Source organism: Pseudophryne corroboree, chromosome 6, assembly GCF_028390025.1.
Source record: "Pseudophryne corroboree isolate aPseCor3 chromosome 6, aPseCor3.hap2, whole genome shotgun sequence".
NCBI lineage: Eukaryota > Metazoa > Chordata > Amphibia > Anura > Myobatrachidae > Pseudophryne > Pseudophryne corroboree.
In genome coordinates this window covers 171,228,288-171,253,389 of record NC_086449.1, presented here as the reverse complement: position 1 = coordinate 171,253,389, position 25,102 = coordinate 171,228,288, and positions in this window count along the sequence as shown.

Sequence of the window (25,102 nt, the reverse complement as noted above, 5' to 3'; positions counted from 1 at the left end):
CTTGCTGGGCCTTGTAGTACTGCTACTAAAAACAATATCTTTTCATTATCACAAAAGGCTATCAGCCCCCCCATCCGCAGCCCATTGGATGGGGGGGACAGCCTCGGGCCTCACCCCTAACCCTTGGGTGGCTGGGGGGGGGGACCCCTTGATTGAAGGGGTCCCCACTCCCCCAGGGTACCCCGGCCAGGGGTGACTAGTTGGATTTTTGATGCCACGGCCGCAGGGCACTATATAAAAGTGACACCCGGCTGTGGCATTATCTGTCCAGCTAGTGGAGCCCGGTGCTGGTTTTAAAAATACGGGGGACCCCTACTCTTTTTGTCCCCCGTATTTTTGGAACCAGGACCAGGCGCAGAGCCCGATGCTGGTTGTTTAAATATGGGGGAACCCCTGTCAATTTTTTCCCCATATTTCTGCAACCAGGATCGGCTCAAAGAGCCCGAGGCTGGTTATGCTTAGGAGGGGGGACCCCACGCAATTTTTTTGGAAAAAATAATCACTTTCCCACCCCTTCCCACTGATATACATGCACGGATCTCATGGATCCGTGCATGCCTATCCAATCACGAATAAAAAAAGCAGGTCTGTTTTTTTTAAGCACTTTTTTACGAGTTGTAATTTTTCACGGCAGTGTTTTGTTTTTTTTTGCTTTGCACTTCTTAGTAAATGACCGAGATTCATACTTAAACAGCCGCGTTTTGACCGATGGTGTATTCATTCGTGATTTTTTTCCAAGGACTTCCAAATATTACGAATGCCCTCATCACTGCCGTGATTTGAGTTTAGTAAATTACAGAGATGACACTTTGATGAAAAAACGGCATCTCGGTCAAAATCGGGACCTTAGTAAATTTACCCCAGTGTCCCCGTTTTTTACACATTACGGCAGACAGCGTCCTTGTTTTTTACACATTACGGCAGACAGCGTCCCCGTTTTTTACACATTCCGGCAGACAGTGTCCCTGTTTTTTACACATTACGGCAGACAGCGTCCCTGTTTTTTACACATTACGGCAGAAGTCCCCTTTTTATTTTTCTTACACAATACAGTGAGAGAGTGAGTGAGTGAGTGAGAGTGAGTGAGTGAGTGAGAGTGAGTGAGTGAGAGTGAGTGAGAGTGAGAGTGAGTGAGTGAGAGTGTGTTACTCACCTTGGGGGGGGGGCACGATCCACCATCCACAGGACAGCTGCGGCGATGCTCCGGAGCCCCTTAGAGCAGAAGATAGCTGGCGGCAGCAGGAAGCTGCTCTCTGGGGATGAGAAGGGACGGCGGCGGCGGGACTCACGGACGACGGCGGCGGAGGGACAAGGAGAAGGCGCGCCTCGCTCACACCCCTTGCAGTGCCGGGACAGAGACTTGCGCTCCGGGACAGCTCCCCTCCCGCTCTGCTGATTCCGGGCTGACGGGCAGCCAGCAGCTTCTTGCTCCACCGCTGCCACTGCTGGTCACTCTTATAGGGGCATGATATGGGTTGAAAGCACGCCCCTGTCACTCCCCTGTCGAAGCGGCACTTCCACTAAGTGCCGCTTCAGCTGCATTTTCTAATGGGCTTTTACTGCCCAATTCTTGGTCCCGCCTCCCCGCTTCCTTCCCTTTACACTGACAGTGGGAGACAGCGACAGCGGTGCCTCCTAAATTCATTTATAAAGAATATGTAGACCCCAAGATCATTAAAATAATATAAAGCCTAATGCATATACTTATGACACAGAATCTGTGTCATAAGTATTTCTTTTATATTATTTTAATGATTATGACAGGGGAGGCACTGCCTCCCCTGCCTCCCCTGACTGCACGTCCCTGGCACTGTACTACTATATATACTGCTCACAAAAATGCAGCACAGATATGGAATGGATACTTGCAGTGACACAGCTGCAAGATACAGCAATGGCCTACTGTACTGTACAACTCTATACTGTTGGTCACCAAAATGGTGCACTGTACTACTATATATACTGCTCACAAAAATGCAGCACAGATATGGAATGGATACTTGCAGTGACACAGAGCTGCAAGATACAGCAATGGCCTACTGTTCTGTACAACTATATACTGTTGGTCACCAAAATGCTGCACTGTACTACTATATATACTGCTCACAAAAATGCACCACAGATATGAAATGGATACTTGCAGTGACACAGAGCTGCAAGATACAGCAATGGCCTACTGTACTGTACAACTATATACTGTTGGTCACCAAAATGCTGCACTGTACTACTATATATACTGCTCACAAAAATGCAGCACAGATATGGAATGGATACTTGCAGTGACACAGAGCTGCAAGATACAGCAATGGCCTACTGTTCTGTACAACTATATACTGTTGGTCACCAAAATGCTGCACTGTACTACTATATATACTGCTCACAAAAATGCAGCACAGATATGGAATGGATACTTGCAGTGACACAGAGCTGCAAGATACAGCAATGGCCTACTGTACTGTACAACTATATACTGTTGGTCACCAAAATGCTGCAATGTACTACTATATATACTGCTCACAAAAATGCAGCACATATATGGAATGAATACTTGCAGTGACACAGAGCTGCAAGATACAGCAATGGCATACTGTTCTGTACAACTATATACTGTTGGTCACCAAAATGCTGCACTGTACTACTATATATACTGCTCACAAAAATGCAGCATAGATATGGAATGGATACTTGCAGTGACACAGAGCTGCAAATTACAGCAATGGCCTACTGTACTGTACAACTATATACTGTTGGTCACCAAAATGCTGCACTGTACTACTATATATACTGCTCACAAAAATGCAGCACAGATATGGAATGGATACTTGCAGTGACACAGAGCTGCAAGATACAGCAATGGCCTACTGTACTGTACAACTATATACTGTTGGTCATCAAAATGCTGTACTGTACTACTATATATACTGCTCACAAAAATGCAGCACAGATATGGAATGGATGCTTGCAGTGACACAGAGCTGCAAGATACAGCAATGGCCTACTGTACTGTACAACTATATACTGTTGGTCACCAAAATGCTGCAATGTACTACTATATATACTGCTCACAAAAATTCAGCACAGGTATGGAATGGATACTTGCAGTGACACGGAGCTACAAGATACAGCAATGGCATACTGTACTGTACAACTATATACTGTTGGTCACCAAAATGCTGCACTGTACTACTATATATACTGCTCACAAAAATGCAGCACTGATATGGAATGGATACTTGCAGTGACACGGAGCTGCAAGATACAGCAATGACATACTGTACTGTACAACTATATACTGTTGGTCACCAAAATTCTGCACTGTACTACTATATATACTGCTCACAAAAATGCAGCACAGATATGGAATGGATAGTTGCAGTGACACAGAGCTGCAAGATACAGCAATGGCCTACTGTACTGTACAACTATATACTGTTGGTCACCAAAATGCTGCACTGTACTACTATATATACTGCTCACAAAAATGCAGCACAGATATAGAATGGATACTTGCAGTAACACAGAGCTGCAAGATACAGCAATGGCCTACTGTACTGTACAACTATATACTGTTGGTCACCAAAATGCTGCACTGTACTACTATATATACTGCTCACAAAAATGCAGCACAGATATGGAATGGATACTTGCAGTGACACAGCTGCAAGATACAGCAATGGCCTACTGTACTGTACAACTCTACACTGTTGGTCACCAAAATGCTGCAATGTACTACTATATATACTGCTCACAAAAATGCAGCACATATATGGAATGGATACTTGCAGTGACACAGAGCTGCAAGATACAGCAATGGCCTACTGTTCTGTACAACTATATACTGTTGGTCACCAAAATGCTGCACTGTACTACTATATATACTGCTCACAAAAATGCAGCACAGATATGGAATGGATACTTGCAGTGACACAGAGCTGTAAGATACAGCAATGACCTACTGTACTATACAACTATATACTATTGGTCACCAAAATGCTGCACTGTACTACTATATATGCTGCTCACAAAAATGCAGCATAGATATGGAATGGATACTTGCAGTGACACAGAGCTGCAAATTACAGCAATGGCCTACTGTACTGTACAACTATATACTGTTGGTCACCAAAATGCTGCACTGTACTACTATATATACTGCTCACAAAAATGCAGCACAGATATGGAATGGATAGTTGCAGTGACACAGAGCTGCAAGATACAGCAATGGCCTACTGTACTGTACAACTATATACTGTTGGTCACCAAAATGCTGCACTGTACTACTATATATACTGCTCACAAAAATGCAGCACAGATATAGAATGGATACTTGCAGTAACACAGAGCTGCAAGATACAGCAATGGCCTACTGTACTGTACAACTATATACTGTTGGTCACCAAAATGCTGCACTGTACTACTATATATACTGCTCACAAAAATGCAGCACAGATATGGAATGGATACTTGCAGTGACACAGCTGCAAGATACAGCAATGGCCTACTGTACTGTACAACTCTACACTGTTGGTCACCAAAATGCTGCAATGTACTACTATATATACTGCTCACAAAAATGCAGCACATATATGGAATGGATACTTGCAGTGACACAGAGCTGCAAGATACAGCAATGGCCTACTGTTCTGTACAACTATATACTGTTGGTCACCAAAATGCTGCACTGTACTACTATATATACTGCTCACAAAAATGCAGCACAGATATGGAATGGATACTTGCAGTGACACAGAGCTGTTAGATACAGCAATGACCTACTGTACTATACAACTATATACTATTGGTCACCAAAATGCTGCACTGTACTACTATATATGCTGCTCACAAAAATGCAGCATAGATATGGAATGGATACTTGCAGTGACACAGAGCTGCAAATTACAGCAATGGCCTACTGTACTGTACAACTATATACTGTTGGTCACCAAAATGCTGCACTGTACTACTATATATACTGCTCACAAAAATGCAGCACAGATATGGAATGGATACTTGCAGTGACACAGAGCTACAAGATACAGCAATGGCCTACTGTACTGTACAACTATGTACTGTTGGTCACCAAAATGCTGCACTGTACTACTATATGTACTGCTCACAAAAATGCAGCACAGATATGGAATGGATACTTGCAGTGACACGGAGCTGCAAGCTACAGCAATGGCCTACTGTATTGTACAACTATATACCGTTGGTCACCAAAATGCTGCACTGTACTACTATATATACTGCTCACAAAAATGCAGCACAGATATGGAATGGATACTTGCAGTGACACAGAGCTGCAAGATACAGCAATGGCCTACTGTATTGTACTGTACAACTATATACTGTTGGTCACCAAAATGCTGCACTGTACAGTGGCGTGCGGTGAGGTCATTGGCTGGTTAGGCACTGCCGCCATAATGATCCGCAAAGTCCGGCGATGAACCTTACCGCCACTTGTGATGTCATGTAAGTAGGCTGACAGTGCCTGCCTACTTCTATTTTTTTATTTAAACATTTATTTATTTTTTACAAATATGTGTTTTAGGTAGCCCTTGAGTTGAAATAGTTGGAAGATTTGGGATCAGAGTTAGGTACCCCTTTTTATACCTTACAGGAGACAGTACCCCAATTTACACTTCCCGTTTTTACACCTTACGGCAGACAGCGTCCCCGTTTTTTACACATTACGGCAGACAACATCCCGTTTTTATACCTTACGGCAGACAGCGTCCCCGTTTTTTACACATTACGGCAGACAGTGTCCCCGTTTTTTACACATTACGGCAGACAACGTCCCGTTTTTACACATTACAGGAGACAGTCCCCCTTTTTTACACATTACGGCAGACAGCGTCCCCTTTTTACACATTACGGCAGACAACGTCCCCTTTTCTTACATATTACGGCAGACAACGTCTTGTTTTTACACCTTACGGCAGACAGCGTCCCCGTTTTTTACACATTACGGCAGACAACGTCCCGTTTTTACACATTACGACAGACAGTGTCCCCGTTTTTTACACATTACGGCAGACAACGTCCCGTTTTTACACATTACGGCAGACAGCATCCCCGTTTTTTACACATTACGGCAGACAGCGTCCCCGTTTTTTACACATTACGGCAGACAACGTCCCGTTTTTATACATTACGGCAGACAGCGTCCCCATTTTTCACACATTACGGCAGACAAAGTCCCGTTTTTACACATTACGGCAGACAAAGTCCCGTTTTTACACATTACGGCAGACAGCGTCCCCGTTTTTTACACATTACGGCAGACAGCGTCCCCGTTTTTTACACATTACGGCAGACAAAGTCCCCGTTTTTTACACATTACGGCAGACAAAGTCCCGTTTTTACACATTACGGCAGACATCGTCCCGTTTTTACACATTACGGCAGACAACGTCCCGTTTTTACACATTACGGCAGACAGCGTCCCCGTTTTTTACACATTACGGCAGATAGCGTCCCCGTTTTTTTACACATTACGGCAGACAGCGTCCCTGTTTTTTACACATTACGGCAGACAACGTCCCCGTTTTTTACACATTACGGCAGACAAAGTCCCGTTTTTACACATTACGGCAGACATCGTCCCGTTTTTACACATTACGGCAGACAACGTCCCGCTTTTACACATTACGGCAGACAGCGTCCCCGTTTTTTACACATTACGGCAGACAGCGTCCCCGTTTTTTACACATTACGGCAGACAAAGTCCCCGTTTTTTACACATTACGGCAGACATCGTCCCGTTTTTACACATTACGGCAGACAACGTCCCGTTTTTACACATTACGGCAGACAGCGTCCCCGTTTTTTACACATTACAGCAGACAGCGTCCCCGTTTTTTACACATTACGGCAGACAGTGTCCCCGTTTTTTACACATTACGGCAGACAGCGTCCTTGTTTTTTACACATTACGGCAGACAGCGTCCCCGTTTTTTACACATTACGGCAGACAGTGTCCCTGTTTTTTACACATTACGGCAGACAGCGTCCCTGTTTTTTACACATTACGGCAGAAGTCCCCTTTTTTATTTTTCTTACACAATACAGTGAGAGAGTGAGAGTGAGTGAGTGAGTGAGAGTGAGTGCGTGAGTGAGAGTGATGAGTGAGAGTGAGTGAGAGTGAGTGAGTGAGAGTGTGTTACTCACCTTGGGGGGGGGCACGATCCACCATCCACAGGACAGCTGCGGCGACGCTCCGGAGCCCCTTAGAGCAGAAGATAGCTGGCGGCAGCAGGAAGCTGCTCTCTGGGGCTGAGAAGGGACGGCGGCGGCGGGACTCACGGACGACGGCGGCGGAGGGACAAGGAGAAGGCGCGCCTCGCTCACACCCCTTGCAGTGCCGGGACAGAGACTTGCGCTCCAGGACAGCTCCCCTCCCGCTCTGCTGATTCCGGGCTGACGGGCAGCCAGCAGCTTCTTGCTCCACCGCTGCCGCTGCTGGTCACTCTTATAGGGGCATGCTATGGGTTGAAAGCACGCCCCTGTCACTCCCCTGTCGAAGCGGCACTTCCACTAAGTGCCGCTTCAGCTGCATTTTCTAATGGGCTTTTACTGCCCAATTCTTGGTCCCGCCTCCCCGCTTCCTTCCCTTTACACTGACAGTGGGAGACAGCGACAGCGGTGCCTCCTAAATTCATTTATAAAGAATATGTAGACCCCAAGATCATTAAAATAATATAAAGCCTAATGCATATACTTATGACACAGAATCTGTGTCATAAGTATTTCTTTTATATTATTTTAATGATTATGACAGGGGAGGCACTGCCTCCCCTGCCTCCCCTGACTGCACGTCCCTGGCACTGTACTACTATATATACTGCTCACAAAAATGCAGCACAGATAAGGAATGGATACTTGCAGTGACACAGCTGCAAGATACAGCAATGGCCTACTGTACTGTACAACTCTATACTGTTGGTCACCAAAATGGTGCACTGTACTACTATATATACTGCTCACAAAAATGCAGCACAGATATGGAATGGATACTTGCAGTGACACAGAGCTGCAAGATACAGCAATGACCTACTGTTCTGTACAACTATATACTGTTGGTCACCAAAATGCTGCACTGTACTACTATATATACTGCTCACAAAAATGCAGCACAGATATGGAATGGATACTTGCAGTGACACAGAGCTGCAAGATACAGCAATGGCCTACTGTACTGTACAACTATATACTGTTGGTCACCAAAATGCTGCAATGTACTACTATATATACTGCTCACAAAAATGCAGCACATATATGGAATGGATACTTGCAGTGACACAGAGCTGCAAGATACAGCAATGGCATACTGTTCTGTACAACTATATACTGTTGGTCACCAAAATGCTGCACTGTACTACTATATATACTGCTCACAAAAATGCAGCACAGATATGGAATGGATACTTGCAGTGACACAGAGCTGTAAGATACAGCAATGACCTACTGTACTGTACAACTATATACTGTTGGTCACCAAAATGCTGCACTGTACTACTATATATACTGCTCACAAAAATGCAGCATAGATATGGAATGGATACTTGCAGTGACACAGAGCTGCAAATTACAGCAATGGCCTACTGTACTGTACAACTATATACTGTTGGTCATTAAAATGCTGTACTGTACTACTATATATACTGCTCACAAAAATGCAGCACAGATATGGAATGGATGCTTGCAGTGACACAGAGCTGCAAGATACAGCAATGGCCTACTGTACTGTACAACTATATACTGTTGGTCACCAAAATGCTGCAATGTACTACTATATATACTGCTCACAAAAATGCAGCACAGGTATGGAATGGATACTTGCAGTGACACGGAGCTACAAGATACAGCAATGGCATACTGTACTGTACAACTATATACTGTTGGTCACCAAAATGCTGCACTGTACTACTATATATACTGCTCACATAAATGCAGCACTGATATGGAATGGATACTTGCAGTGACACGGAGCTGCAAGATACAGCAATGACATACTGTACTGTACAACTATATACTGTTGGTCACCAAAATGCTGCACTGTACTACTATATATACTGCTCACAAAAATGCAGCACAGATATAGAATGGATACTTGCAGTGACACAGAGCTGCAAGATACAGCAATGGCCTACTGTACTGTACAACTATATACTGTTGGTCACCAAAATGCTGCACTGTACTACTATATATACTGCTCACAAAAATGCAGCACAGATATGGAATGGATACTTGCAGTGACACAGCTGCAAGATACAGCAATGGCCTACTGTACTGTACAACTCTATACTGTTGGTCACCAAAATGCTGCAATGTACTACTATATATACTGCTCACAAAAATGCAGCACATATATGGAATGGATACTTGCAGTGACACAGAGCTGCAAGATACAGCAATGGCCTACTGTTCTGTACAACTATATACTGTTGGTCACCAAAATGCTGCACTGTACTACTATATATACTGCTCAAAAAAATGCAGCACATATATGGAATGGATACTTGCAGTGACACAGAGCTGTAAGATACAGCAATGACCTACTGTACTATACAACTATATACTGTTGGTCACCAAAATGCTGCACTGTACTACTATATATGCTGCTCACAAAAATGCAGCATAGATATGGAATGGATACTTGCAGTGACACAGAGCTGCAAATTACAGCAATGGCCTACTGTACTGTACAACTATATACTGTTGGTCACCAAAATGCTGCACTGTACTACTATATATACACTGCTCACAAAAATGCAGCACAGATATGGAATGGATACTTGCAGTGACACAGAGCTGCAAGATACAGCAATGGCCTACTGTTCTGTACAACTATATACTGTTGGTCACCAAAATGCTGCACTGTACTACTATATATACTGCTCACAAAAATGCAGCACAGATAAGGAATGGATACTTGCAGTGACACAGAGCTGCAAGATACAGCAATGGCCTACTGTACTGTACAACTATATACTGTTGGTCACCAAAATGCTGCAATGTACTACTATATATACTGCTCACAAAAATGCAGCACATATATGGAATGGATACTTGCAGTGACACAGAGCAGCAAGATACAGCAATGGCATACTGTTCTGTACAACTATATACTGTTGGTCACCAAAATGCTGCACTGTACTACTATATATACTGCTCACAAAAATGCAGCACTGATATGAAATGGATACTTGCAGTGACACGGAGCTGCAAGATACAGCAATGACATACTGTACTGTACAACTATATACTGTTGGTCACCAAAATTCTGCACTGTACTACTATATATACTGCTCACAAAAATGCAGCACAGATATGGAATGGATAGTTGCAGTGACACAGAGCTGCAAGATACAGCAATGGCCTACTGTACTGTACAACTATATACTGTTGGTCACCAAAATGCTGCACTGTACTACTATATATACTGCTCACAAAAATGCAGCACAGATATAGAATGGATACTTGCAGTGACACAGAGCTGCAAGATACAGCAATGGCCTACTGTTCTGTACAACTATATACTGTTGGTCACCAAAATGCTGCACTGTACTACTATATATACTGCTCACAAAAATGCAGCACAGATATGGAATGGATACTTGCAGTGACACAGCTGCAAGATACAGCAATGGCCTACTGTACTGTTCAACTCTATACTGTTGGTCACCAAAATGCTGCAATGTACTACTATATATACTGCTCACAAAAATGCAGCACATATATGGAATGGATAGTTGCAGTGACACAGAGCTGCAAGATACAGCAATGGCCTACTGTTCTGTACAACTATATTCTGTTGGTCACCAAAATGCTGCACTGTACTACTATATATACTGCTCACAAAAATGCAGCACAGATATAGAATGGATACTTGCAGTGACACAGAGCTGCAAGATACAGCAATGACCTACTGTACTATACAACTATATACTGTTGGTCACCAAAATGCTGCACTGTACTACTATATATGCTGCTCACAAAAATGCAGCATAGATATGGAATGGATACTTGCAGTGACACAGAGCTGCAAATTACAGCAATGGCCTACTGTACTGTACAACTATATACTGTTGGTCACAAAAATGCTGCACTGTACTACTATATATACTGCTCACAAAAATGCAGCACAGATATGGAATGGATACTTGCAGTGACACAGAGCAGTAAGATACAGCAATGACCTACTGTACTATACAACTATATACTGTTGGTCACCAAAATGCTGCACTGTACTACTATATATGCTGCTCACAAAAATGCAGCATAGATATGGAATGGATACTTGCAGTGACACAGAGCTGCAAATTACAGCAATGGCCTACTGTACTGTACAACTATATACTGTTGGTCACCAAAATGCTGCACTGTACTACTATATATACTGCTCACAAAAATGCAGCACAGATATGGAATGGATACTTGCAGTGACACAGAGCTACAAGATACAGCAATGGCCTACTGTACTGTACAACTATATACTGTTGGTCATCAAAATGCTGCACTGTACTACTATATATACTGCTCACAAAAATGCAGCACAGATATGGAATGGATGCTTGCAGTGACACAGAGCTGCAAGATACAGCAATGGCCTACTGTACTGTACAACTATATACTGTTGGTCACCAAAATGCTGCACTGTACTAGTATATATACTGCTCACACAAATGCAGCACAGATATGGAATGGATACTTGCAGTGACATGGAGCTGCAAGATACAGCAATGGCCTACTGTACTGTACAACTATATACTGTTGGTCACCAAAATGCTGCACTGTACTACTATATATACTGCTCACAAAAATGCAGCACAGATATGGAATGGATACTTGCAGTGACACAGCTGCAAGATACAGCAATGGCCTACTGTACTGTACAACTCTATACTGTTGGTCACCAAAATGCTGCAATGTACTACTATATATACTGCTCACAAAAATGCAGCACATATATGGAATGGATACTTGCAGTGACACAGAGCTGCAAGATACAGCAATGGCCTACTGTTCTGTACAACTATATACTGTTAGTCACCAAAATGCTGCACTGTACTACTATATATACTGCTCACAAAAATAAAGCACAGATATGGAATGGATACTTGCATTGACACAGAGCTGTACGATACAACAATGACCTACTGTACTATACAACTATATACTGTTGGTCACCAAAATGCTGCACTGTACTACTATATATGCTGCTCACAAAAATGCAGCATAGATATGGAATGGATACTTGCAGTGACACAGAGCTGCAAATTACAGCAATGGCCTACTGTACTGTACAACTATATACTGTTGGTCACCAAAATGCTGCACTGTACTACTATATATACTGCTCACAAAAATGCAGCACAGATATGGAATGGATACTTGCAGTGACACAGAGCAGTAAGATACAGCAATGACCTACTGTACTATACAACTATATACTGTTGGTCACCAAAATGCTGCAATGTACTACTATATATGCTGCTCACAAAAATGCAGCATAGATATGGAATGGATACTTGCAGTGACACAGAGCTGCAAATTACAGCAATGGCCTACTGTACTGTACAACTATATACTGTTGGTCACCAAAATGCTGCACTGTACTACTATATATACTGCTCACAAAAATGCAGCACAGATATGGAATGGATACTTGCAGTGACACAGCTGCAAGATACAGCAATGGCCTACTGTACTGTACAACTCTACACTGTTGGTCACCAAAATGCTGCAATGTACTACTATATATACTGCTCACAAAAATGCAGCACATATATGGAATGGATACTTGCAGTGACACAGAGCTGCAAGATACAGCAATGGCCTACTGTTCTGTACAACTATATACTGTTGGTCACCAAAATGCTGCACTGTACTACTATATATACTGCTCACAAAAATGCAGCACAGATATGGAATGGATACTTGCAGTGACACAGAGCTGTAAGATACAGCAATGACCTACTGTACTATACAACTATATACTATTGGTCACCAAAATGCTGCACTGTACTACTATATATACTGCTCACAAAAATGCAGCACAGATATGGAATGGATACTTGCAGTGACATGGAGCTGCAAGATACAGCAATAGCATACTGTACTGTACAACTATATACTGTTGGTCACCAAAATGCTGCAATGTACTACTATATATACTGCTCACAAAAATGCAGCACAGATATGGAATGGATACTTGCAGTGACACAGAGCTACAAGATACAGCAATGGCCTACTGTACAACTATATACTGTTGGTCACCAAAATGCTGCACTGTACTACTATATATACTGCTCACAAAAATGCAGCACAGATATGGAATGGATACTTGCAGTGACACAGCTGCAAGATACAGCAATGGCCTACTGTACTGTACAACTCTATACTGTTGGTCACCAAAATGCTGCACTGTACTACTATATATACTGCTCACAAAAATGCAGCACAGATATGGAATGGATAGTTGCAGTGACACAGAGCTGCAAGATACAGCAATGGCCTATTGTACTGTACAACTATATACTTTTGGTCACCAAAATGCTGCACTGTACTACTATATATACTGCACACAAAAATGCAGCACAGATATGGAATGGATACTTGCAGTGACACAGAGCTACAAGATACAGCAATGGCCTACTGTACAACTATATACTTTTGGTCACCAAAATGCTGCACTGTACTACTATATATACTGCTCACAAAAATGCAGCACAGATATGGAATGGATACTTGCAGTGACACAGCTGCAAGATACAGCAATGGCCTACTGTACTGTACAACTCTATACTGTTGGTCACCAAAATGCTGCACTGTACTACTATATTTACTGCTCACAAAATTGCAGCACAGACATGGAATGGATACTTGCAGTGACACAGAGCTGCAAGATACAGCAATGGCCTACTGTTCTGTACAACTATATACTGTTGGTCACCAAAATGCTGCAATGTACTACTATATATACTGCTCACAAAAATGCAGCACATATATGGAATGGATACTTGCAGTGACCCAGAGCTGCAAGATACAGCAATGGCCTACTGTTCTGTACAACTATATACTGTTGGTCACCAATGCTGCACTGTACTACTATATATACTGCTCACAAAAATGCAGCACAGATATGGAATGGATACTTGCAGTGACACAGAGCTGTAAGATACAGCAATGACCTACTGTACTGTACAACTATATACTGTTGGTCACCAAAATGCTGCACTGTACTACTATATATACTGCTCACAAAAATGCAGCATAGATATGGAATGGATACTTGCAGTGACACAGAGCTACAAGATACAGCAATGGCCTACTGTACTGTACAACTATATACTGTTGGTCATCAAAATGCTGCACTGTACTACTATATATACTGCTCACAAAATTGCAGCACATACATGAAATGGATACTTGCAGTGACACAGAGCTGCAAGATACAGCAATGGCCTACTGTTCTGTACAACTATATACTGTTGGTCACCAAAATGCTGCACTGTACTACTATATATACTGCTCACAAAAATGCAGCACAGGTATGGAATGGATACTTGCAGTGACACAGAGCTGCAAGATACAGCAATGGCCTACTGTACTGTACAACTATATACTGTTGGTCACCAAAATGCTGCACTGTACTACTATATATACTGCTCACAAAAATGCAGCACAGATATGGAATGGATACTTGCAGTGACACAGAGCTACAAGATACAGCAATGGCCTACTGTACTGTACAACTATATACTGTTGGTCATCAAAATGCTGCACTGTACTACTATATATACTGCTCACAAAAATGCAGCACAGATATGGAATGGATGCTTGCAGTGACACAGAGCTGCAAGATACAGCAATGGCCTACTGTACAACTATATACTGTTGGTCACCAAAATGCTGCACTGTACTACTATATATACTGCTCACAAAAATGCAGCACAGATATGGAATGGATACTTGCAGTGACATTGAGCTGCAAGATACAGCAATAGCATACTGTACTGTACAACTATATACTGTTGGTCACCAAAATGCTGCACTGTACTACTATATATACTGCTCACAAAAATGCAGCACAGATATGGAATGGATACTTGCAGTGACATGGAGCTGCAAGATACAGCAATAGCATACTGTACTGTACAACTATATACTGTTGGTCACCAAAATGCTGCAATGTACTACTATATATACTGCTCACAAAAATGCAGCACAGATATGGAATGGATACTTGCAGTAACACAGAGCTACAAGATACAGCAATGGCCTACTGTACAACTATATACTGTTGGTCGCCAAAATGCTGCACTGTACTACTATATATACTGCTCACAAAAAATGCAGCACAGATATGGAATGGATACTTGCAGTGACACAGCTGCAAGATACAGCAATGGCCTACTGTACTGTACAACTCTATACTGTTGGTCACCAAAATGCTGCACTGTACTACTATATATACTGCTCACAAAAATGCAGCACAGATATGAAATGGATACTATCAGTGACACAGAGCTGCAAGATACAGCAATGGCCTACTGTACTGTACAACTATATACTGTTGGTCACCAAAATGCTGCACTGTACTACTATATATACTGCTCACAAAATTGCAGCACATACATGAAATGGATACTTGCAGTGACACAGAGCTGCAAGATACAGCAATGGCCTACTGTTCTGTACAACTATATACTGTTGGTCACCAAAATGCTGCACTGTACTACTATATATACTGCTCACAAAAATGCAGCACAGGTATGGAATGGATACTTGCAGTGACACAGAGCTGCAAGATACAGCAATGGCCTACTGTACTGTACAACTATGTACTGTTGGTCACCAAAATGCTGCAATGCACTACTATATATACTGCTCACAAAAATGCAGCACAGATATGGAATGGATACTTGCAGTGACACAGAGCTGCAAGATACAGCAATGGCCTACTGTTCTGTACAACTATATACTGTTGGTCACCAAAATGCTGCACTGTACTACTATATATATTGCTCACAAAAATGCAGCACAGATATGGAATGGATACTTGCAGTGACACAGAGCTGCAAGATACAGCAATGGCCTACTGTACTGTACAACTATATACTGTTGGTCACCAAAATGCTGCAATGCACTACTATATATACTGCTCATAAAAATGCAGCACATATATGGAATGGATACTTGCAGTGACACAGAGCTGCAAGATACAGCAATGGCCTACTGTACTGTACAACTATATACTGTTGGTCACCAAAATGCTGCACTGTACTACTATATATACTGCTCACAAAAATGCAGCACAGATATGGAATGGATACTTGCAGTGACACAGAGCTGCAAGATACAGCAATGGCCTACTGTACTGTACAACTATATACTGTTGGTCACCAAAATGCTGCAATGTACTACTATATATACTGCTCACAAAAATGCAGCACAGATATGGAATGGATACTTGCAGTGACACAGAGCTGCAAGATACAGCAATGGCCTACTGTTCTGTACAACTATATACTGTTGGTCACCAAAATGCTGCAATGTACTACTGTATATACTGCTCACAAAAATGCAGCACATATATGGAATGGATACTTGCAGTGACCCAGAGCTGCAAGATACAGCAATGGCCTACTGTTCTGTACAACTATATACTGTTGGTCACCAAATGCTGCACTGTACTACTATATATACTGCTCACAAAAATGCAGCACAGATATGGAATGGATACTTGCAGTGACACAGAGCTGTAAGATACAGCAATGACCTACTGTACTGTACAACTATATACTGTTGGTCACCAAAATGCTGCACTGTACTACTATATATACTGCTCACAAAAATGCAGCATAGATATGGAATGGATACTTGCAGTGACACAGAGCTACAAGATACAGCAATGGCCTACTGTACTGTACAACTATATACTGTTGGTCATTAAAATGCTGCACTGTACTACTATATATACTGCTCACAAAATTGCAGCACATACATGAAATGGATACTTGCAGTGACACAGAGCTGCAAGATACAGCAATGGCCTACTGTTCTGTACAACTATATACTGTTGGTCACCAAAATGCTGCACTGTACTACTATATATACTGCTAACAAAAATGCAGCACAGGTATGGAATGGATACTTGCAGTGACACAGAGCTGCAAGATACAGCAATGGCCTACTGTACTGTACAACTATATACTGTTGGTCACCAAAATGCTGCACTGTACTACTATATATATTGCTCACAAAAATGCAGCACAGATATGGAATGGATACTTGCAGTGGCACAGAGCTGCAAGATACAGCAATGACCTACTGTACTGTACAACTATATACTGTTGGTCACCAAAATGCTGCAATGTACTACTATATATACTGCTCATAAAAATGCAGCACATATATGGAATGGATATTTGCAGTGACACAGAGCTGCAAGATACAGCAATGGCCTACTGTACTGTACAACTATATACTGTTGGTCACCAAAATGCTGCACTGTACTACTATATATACTGCTCACAAAAATGCAGCACAGATATGGAATGGATACTTGCTGTGACACTGAGCTGTAAGATAAAGCAATGACCTACTGTACTGTACAACTATATACTGTTGGTCACCAAAATGCTGTGCACTGTACTACTATATATACTGCTCACAAAAATGCAGCACAGATATGGAATGGATGCTTGCAGTGACACAGAGCTGCAAGATACAGCAATGGCCTACGGTACTGTACAACTATATACTGTTGGTCACCAAAATGCTGCACTGTACTACTATATATACTGCTCACAAAAATGCAGCACAGATATGGAATGGATACTTGCAGTGACATGGAGCTGCAAGATACAGCAATGGCCTACTGTACTGTACAACTATATACTGCTTGTCACCAAAATGCTGCACTGTACTACTATATATACTGCTCACAAAAATGCAGCACTGATATGGAATGGATACTTGCAGTGACACGGAGCTGCAAGATACAGCAATGGCATACTGTACTGTACAACTATATACTGTTGGTCACCAAAATGCTGCACTGTACTACTATATATACTGCTCACAAAAATGCAGCACAGATATGGAATGGATAGTTGCAGTGACACAGAGCTGCAAGATACAGCAATGGCCTACTGTACTGTACAACTATATACTGTTGGTCACCAAAATGCTGCACTGTACTACTATATATACGGCTCACAAAAATGCAGCACAGATATGGAATGGATACTTGCAGTGACACAGAGCTGCAAGATACAGCAATGGCCTACTGTACTGTACAACTATATACTGTTGGTCACCAAAATGCAGCACACTGAGCACAGATATTTGCAGCACACTGAGCACAGATATGGAGCTTTTCAGGCAGAGAACGTAGCCACATCCTCTCCGTTCAATCTCCAATGCACGAGTGAAAATGGCGGCGAGGCACGGCTCTTTATATAGAATACGAATCTCGCAAGAATCCGACAGCGGGATGATGACGTTCGGCCACGTTCGGGTTAACCGAGCAAGGCGGGAAGATCAGAGGCTGCCTCGGACCCGTGTAAAACAGGTGAAGTTCGGAGGGGTTCGGATCTCGATGAACCAAACCCGCTCATCTCTACTTATTATAGGACTAGTTATTTTTATGTTAGGACTAGTTATATTAACTATAATGCGTGCCTACGCACCATAACCTTGAATATCTTTATCCAATAGATATTTATCTAACCCATTCTCAAATGTGTTGACTGAGTCCGCAGTTACTACTCTCTCAGGCAGGGAATTCCAAACACGTATTGTCCTTACTGTGAAAAAAAACTTTTCGCCTCAATGTGCGAAAACTCCTCTCCTCTAACCTAAGCGAGTGACCACATGTCCTCTGTGCTGACCTAATAGAAAATATATCCCTCCCAAGCTCTGTGTATTGACCCCTTATATATTTGTAGATGTTGATCATATCCCCTCTTAGTTGCCTCTTTTCCAATGTAAACATGCCTAGCCTTGCAAGCCTTTCCTCATATTCCAGCGTCTCCATGCCCTTGATTAGTTTGGTCGCCCGACACTGAACCTTTTCTAGCTCCAGGATATCCTTTTTTGTAATATGGTGCCCAAAATTGCACACAGTATTCAAGATGAGGCCTCACTTGTGATTTATATAATGGGAGTATAATACTCTCGTCCCTTGCATCAATTCCCCGTTTTATGCATGCTAATATCTTATTATCCTTCTTTGCTGCACTCCTACTTTGGGTACTTCGGCTTCATTTGTTATCTATGTGAACCCCTAAGTCTTTTTCCAGTAGAGAATCCCCTAATATTACTCCATTTAGTATACAGGTGTTATTTTTGGTCTTGCCCCCCACAGTGCATTACCTCACACTTGTCTGTGTTGAATCTCATTCTGCATTTTGCTGCCCATGCTTCCAGTTTAGTTAAGTCATTCTGAAGAGACTCAGCATCCCCCTCCATATTTATAACCTTACACAATTTGGTATCGTCTGCGAAAATTGATACTATGCTCTCTAGACCTACTGTTAGGTCGTTGATGAAAATGTTGAACAAAAGTGGTCCAAGTACAGACCCTTGTGGCACACCACTTAGTACTTTAGTCCAATTTGAAAATGATCCATTGACCACAATGCGCTGCTCCCTATTATCTAACCAATTTCTGACCCAAGTGCATATTGTGATCCCTAGCCCTATTTCTTGTAGCTTGTAGATAAGACGCATGTGTGGTACAGTGTCGAAAGCTTTGGCAAAGTCTAAAAAGATTATATCCACCTCCTTACCCTGATCCAGGTTCGCACTTACTGTTTCATAAAAGCCAAGTAAGTTGGTCTGACATGATCTGTCCTTCACAAATCCATGTTGGTTTCTTTTACTGACCTTATTTGCTTCAAGGAACTTTTGAATACTGTCCCTTAGAATACCTTCCAATACTTTCCCCACTATAGATGTAAGACTAACTGGTCTATAATTACCTGGTTCAGGTTTGCTCCCCTTTATAAATATCGGCACTACCTCCGCTATACGCCAGTCTTTGGGAACCATACCCGATTTAACCGAATCCATGAAGATAAAAAATGGAGGTCTTGTTAGTTCAGCGTGCAGCTCCATAAGAACCCTCGGGTGAATTCCATCGGGACCAGGTGACTTATTCATCTTTAACTTTTTTAATCGGTCACAGACTACCTCCTCACATAAATAAGCATTTAGCAGTGAGAAATTATCTTTGTTGAGATTTTGTGTTAGACCCAGCATTTGGTCCTCTCTGGTAAATACCGTTGAAAAAAAACTTGTTTAGTTTGTTTGCTATGTCATTATCATTTTAGATCAAGACTCCCCTCTTGTCCTTTAAAGGGCCTATACTCTCCTTCTTTAGTCTCTTGCTGTTGATGTAGTTAAAAAAAAAATTGGGATTCGCTTTGCTTTCCTTTGCTACTAGTTTTTCAGTTTCTACTTTAGCCGCTCTTATTCCTTTTTTGCATATTTTGTTACAGTCCTTATAGTGTTGAAATGATGCCACATCCCCCTCAGATTTGTATTTTTTAAATGCTCGTCTTTTTTCGTCCATTAATTTCTTTATATTTTTGTTAAACCACATTGGTTTGGGATTTTTATTCCTTTTTTTGCTGCTGGTGGGAATAAATGTATGAGTATTATTTTTTAGCAGTGATTTTAATATATCCCATTTCTCTGTAGTATTTTTTCCTTGAAACAGAATTTCCCATTCAATGTCCCTTAACACTTCCTTCATCATGTCAAAGTTGGCTTTGCTAACGTTTAGAGTCCTAGTTGAGCCAGTATAGGACTGCTTATGAAAACTGATATTGAATGTGACCTTATTGTTGTCGCTGTTACCTATGGGCTCTCCTACTTCAATATGTGATACCAATTCCCCATTGTTAGCTAATACCAGGTCTAAGATTGCATTGTACCTAGTTGGTTCCTTGATTAATTGAACTAAGTAATTATCATTTAGCCTGTTTAAAAACATATTGCCCCTAGCAGTATCACATGTATTGATTTTCCAGTTTATCTCGGGATAGTTAAAGTCTCCCATCACTACTATGTCTCCTACTCCTGATGCTCTTTCTATTTGGTTCAGTAACAATTTCTCGTCAGACACAATGGACCTCATTCTGAGTTGTTTGCTCGCTAGCTGCTTTTAGCAGCAGTGCAAATGCTAAGCCGCCACCCTCTGGGCTTGTATCTTAGCTTAAAAGAAGTGCGAACAAAAGGATCGCAGCGCTGCTACAAAAAAAGATTGTGCAGTTTCAGAGTAGCTCGAGACCTACTCCTAGCTTGCGATCACTTCAAACTATTTAGTTCATGTTTTGACGTCACAAACATGCCCTGCGTTCTCTCAGCCACGCCTACGTTTTACCAGCCACTCCTGCGTTTTTATCTGGCTTGCCTGCGTTTTTTACACACTCCCCGAAAACGGTCAGTTACCACCCAGAAACACCGACTTCCTGTCAATCACTCTGCGGCCAGCAGTGCGACTGAAAAGCGTTGCTAGAGCTTGTGTAAAACTGCATCGGCTTTTGTGAAAGTATGTTATGCGTGCACAGTGCACACCATACGCATTCGCAGAAGTGCCGATTTTTAGCCTGATCGCTGCGCTGTGGACGAAAGCAGCTAGCAAGCAACTCGGAATGATGGCTATTAATACCAGGCGGCCTGAAGCATAACCCCAATAATAACTTCTTTATTCCTTTACCCCCGCATGCAATTTCTACCCATAACGTCTCAATAGTATTTACAGTCCCCTCTTGAATATCTTCCCATATAACAGGTTTTAGAAATGGCTTTACATAAAGACATACCCCTCCACCCATTTATTTATTCTGTCTCTCCTGTACAGCGTGTAACCCTCTAGATTGACTGTCCAATCGTGAGATTCGTCCCACCACGTTTCAGTAATGCCTATAATATCATATTCTCCGCTTGCTGCGAGGATTTCTAGTTCCCCCTTTTTACCTGTAAGGCTTCTGTAAGGCTTCTAGCATTTACATACAATTGAGATATGTATTTCCCCTTATGGTAGGGACATCATAATTCTTATGCTGTAAAGATGACCCGTTATCGTCGTTGGATACTGTTATTCTAAAACCCTTTTTAGTTCCCATATTACTACCCTTGCCGTCTGCTCTATTCCTCCCCCCTACTTCTTCCCCGTTTTGTTCACTAACGTCACCCCTGCTGTACTTACTGAATGACCCGTAATTTCTTGCTAAACCCTCCCCCCAGGCACCTAGTTTAAAATCTCCTCCAACCTTCTAACCATCCTTCCCCCCAGCACCGCTGCCCCCTCCTCATTCAGGTGCAATCCATCACAACAAAAAAGATGGCGCCTGACTGAGAAGTCCACCCAGTGTTCTAGGAACACAAACCCTTCTTTCCTGCACCAATCCTTAAGCCACACCTTTACCTCCCTAATCTCCCTCTGTCTCCCTGGGCTAGCGCGTGGCACGGGTAATAATTCGGAGAATATTACCTTAGATGTCCTTGCCTTAAGTTTCTTGCCTAATTCCCTATAGTCTTTCTTAAGGACACCCCACCTTCCACTAACTTTGTCGTTGGTGCCAACGTGCACCAAGACCGCTGGATCATTCCCAGCCCCTCCCAACAATCTATCTACCCGGTCCGCGATGTGCCGCACCCTAGCACTTTGGAGACAACAGACCGTACGACGATCACGGTCCCGGTAGCAGATTCCCCTTTGTTCCTAATAATGGAATACCCCACCACCACAATCTGACTAGGTACCTTACTAACTTTTATCCCAACTGCGCCAGAGGGACCGCTCCTCTGGTTGCTAGATGGAACAGTCTCCCCCGGCACCGGCATTTCCTCACTATTATCCTCCGATTCCTCGTCCAGTCGTGCAAATTTATTCAGGTTTGATAGTTCAGAGATGTCGAGCCCCCCCTCTTTTTCTTCCTTCTAACTGTAGCTATCCGGGTAGGATTCCCGGGTTACTCAACCCGTGTTGAGCCGTTTCCACTTACTAAAACCCCGTGTCGATGTGCGCCACCCGTGCAAAAACACGGGTAAATTTAGCTAGTGGAAAAGGGGTATTAGTTGCATCACAGATGCAGTGAAAAGCTGCTGTCTAGAGCCGCTAGAATGTGACTTTACTAGAGATAACAAGCTGCAATTTTACTAGAAATAACAGGCTGGGACTTTGCTGGAGAAACCAGGCTGTGACTTTTCTAGAGAAGCCAGGCTGCAACATTACTAGAGACTCCAGGCTGCGACATAACTATAGATGCTAGCATGTGACTTTTCTAGAGACACCATGCTGCAACTTTACTAGAGATGCTAGGCTACATTACTAGAGACTCTAAGCTGAAACTTCACTAGAGATGCTAGACTTCGACTTAACTAGAGATGCTAGTCTGTGACTTTACTAGAGACGCTAGGCCAGAGGTTCCTAAATATGGTTTTAAGGGCACCCAAACAGTCCAGGTTTTAAGTATATCCATGGCTCAACACAGATTGTTAAATCAAATTGACTGAGGTACTAAAGAAAAAAATATACAGACAGCGCAAGTAGATTTCTTATTAAAATGACTTTTTTATTTTTACTTTTATTTTTACCCTTATATTCTGTAAAAAACTCCTTTCTTACCGCTAACACCACTTTCACATAAAACAATTAGTTTTTTAGAAAATACATAGCATATTGATAATAACTCGTGACCTAGCACAATTCAATGCTCAGCTCTATGCATTAATTTTATACACACTCTCAGATAGGCAACTAGATACAATTAGCTCAGACTGTTTCCTTTACTCTTACAAGACCTTCATCCTATATATTGATACTTAAATTTGGAAACTTTGGTGATTCATTCCCAGGATGGGGAGCAATAGTTGTTACAAAGTCTCCTATTCAAGCTGTGAAAGATTATTTCCAAGTCCACATTGCTATGGAACACAGATAACTGCGCTTCCAAAAGGATAAAGACAATTGCACAGTCTAGATAGTTTCTCCTTTCCGTTTTGAAAGTGTCACTGATTAAATATACAGCAGCAGTCAATTGATTAGTAATTTAGAGACATGCAGATATGCGAAGCTTCGCTCAAAACCGGCAATGTATATTCGAGCAGCTCAGCTGTTAATTAAGCAATGGCCATGCTAACTATAAATCGTTACCAGACTTCCTCCTGGGTTCAATTTCTATTTCACTCCCGGCTCTGGTGCTTAGATCCCTTTTAGCGAGCCTTATCCGGATGTTTTAGAAATTTCCCCAGCGTAGCGAGGTCACCGTGTGGTATGGTAGTTTGCAGGTAGATAGGAGTCGATAAGACGCGTTTCTCCGCCTGTAACAATCGGCGGCTTCCTCAATCAGATCTGACTGAGGAAGCCGCCGATTGTTACAGGCGGAGAAACGCGTCTTATCGACTCCTATCTACCTGCAAACTACCATACCACACGGTGACCTCGCTACGCTGGGGAAATTTCTAAAACATCCCGCTAAAAGGGATCTAAGCACCAGAGCCGGGAGTGGAATAGAAATTGAACCCAGGAGGAAGTCTGGTAACGATTTATATTTAGCATGGCCATTGCTTAATTAACAGCTGAGCTGTTCGAATATACATTGCCGGTTTTGAGCAAAGCTTCGCATATCTGCATGTCTCTAAATTACTAATCAATTGACTGCTGCTGTATATTTAATCAGTGACACTTTCAAAATGGAAAGGAGAAACTATCTAGACTGTGCAATTGTCTTTATCCTTTTGGAAGCGCAGTTATCTGTGTTCCATAGCAATGTGGACTTGGAAATAATCTTTCACAGCTTGAATAGGAGACTTTGTAACAACTATTGCTCCCCAGCCTGGGAATGAATCACCAAAGTTTCCAAATTCAAGTATCAATATATAGGATGAAGGTCTTGTAAGAGTAAAGGAAACAGTCTGAGCTAATTGTATCTAGTTGCCTATCTGAGAGTGTATATAAAATTAATGCATAGAGCTGAGCATTGAATTGTGCTAGGTCACGAGTTATTATCAATATTCTATGTATTTTCTAAAAAACTAATTGTTTTATGTGAAAGTGGTGTTAGCGGTAAGAAAG